The sequence below is a fragment of the Colobus angolensis genome, unplaced genomic scaffold (genome assembly GCF_000951035.1).
Source record: "Colobus angolensis palliatus isolate OR3802 unplaced genomic scaffold, Cang.pa_1.0 Scaffold51, whole genome shotgun sequence".
In the NCBI taxonomy this organism is placed as follows: domain Eukaryota; kingdom Metazoa; phylum Chordata; class Mammalia; order Primates; family Cercopithecidae; genus Colobus; species Colobus angolensis.
This window is the reverse complement of record NW_012118599.1, coordinates 14,360,895-14,362,150: the sequence shown is the minus strand read 5'-3', so window position 1 is coordinate 14,362,150 and position 1,256 is coordinate 14,360,895. Positions and strand designations below refer to the sequence as shown.

General features: G+C 51.2%; 1 pseudogene across 1 annotated transcript; it reads right to left on the bottom strand.

Annotated features, from left to right (window-relative positions):
* Positions 1–2: 2 nt before the first annotated feature.
* LOC105524964 lies at positions 3–557 on the bottom strand (annotated as a pseudogene). The gene has a single exon (XR_001003836.1). The product of XR_001003836.1 is annotated as an ADP/ATP translocase 2 pseudogene (transcript).
* Between the last annotated feature and the right edge of the window lie 699 nt (positions 558–1,256).

Genomic DNA, 1,256 nt, shown 5'->3' with positions numbered 1-1,256 from the left:
GATTACAGGTGTGAGCCACTGTGCTCGGCCTCAGCTCCAGCTTTATTAAACTACATCGGCTGCTAGGCGGGTACGGGCAAAATTAAGAGGGTACACAAAACACAAGGATGTGGCCCCAGCGGCACCACCTGATGCCAGATTCCCTGCAAAGTAGCCCCAAAACTGGGTCCTCTTATCCACATCACCCAGGAATATCTGCTTGTATTTATCTTTGAAGGTGAAATTGAAAGCCTGGGTGGGGAAGTATCTGATGATATTGGACAGGTTACCATGCCAGAAGGATAGGACTCCCTGCTCCTTGGGAATACGGATCACGCAGTCTATAATGCCCCTGTATTGCTTATCTGCAGTGATCTGCTTGCTGGCATGCTGCACCTGCAGCAGCAGCTTGACCTGCTCGATGGGCTCTACCGCTGTCTTGGAGATGGCTGGGGCCACTCCACCCGCCAGGAAGTCCTTGGTGAAGGACACAGCAGCATCTGTCATGATGAAAGGAAAGGGGAGGCAGGCTGCTTCAGGATGGGACTGGGCCAGGAACCAGCTTTGACTCCAGGGCTGCTGGGTCTTTTGGGGGTTTTTTTGGAAGCTTCATGACAACAGTATTCCTTCCCCCACAGTACAGGGCAAGATCGTCTCTTGGGAAGGTCTTAGGACCCACAGTCAGAGAGGTAGGAAAACATTCCAGTGGAAGGTGGGCAGGAGAAGGTCAGAGACTTGCCCCTGAGGCCCAGCACACCCAACATTATGACGAAATACCAGAACAAGGGCTGTGGGAATTATGACCCAGGAATGTGGATGAAAACCAACAAATATCATAACATCACAGCAAGGAGCACAGACATTCAGACCACAGCATACTCTTACACTGAAGATGGGCTCAGTAGACTCTGCCCTTTGGAAGTCTCAGTTTTTGGTTTCTGTCTGCCTTCTTGTCTCCTCTCTCCAGTGTCATTAAAATGAAACTCAAGGTTACAAGAGTTCAAGAGCTCTCCCAGCCCCACAAGAAAGTCAGTTTTAGAATTAGCTCACATCAGCCAGGCGCAGTGGCTCATGCCTGTAATCCCAGCGCTTTAGGAGGCTGAGGCGGGTGGATCACCTGAGGTCAGGAGTTCAAGGCCAGGCTGACTAACATGGAGAAACCCCATCTCTACTAAAAATACAAAATTAGTCGGGCCCAGTGGTGCATGCCTGTAATCCCAGCTACTCGGAAGGCTGAGGCAGGAGAATCGCTTGAACCTGGGAGGCAGAGGTTGCAG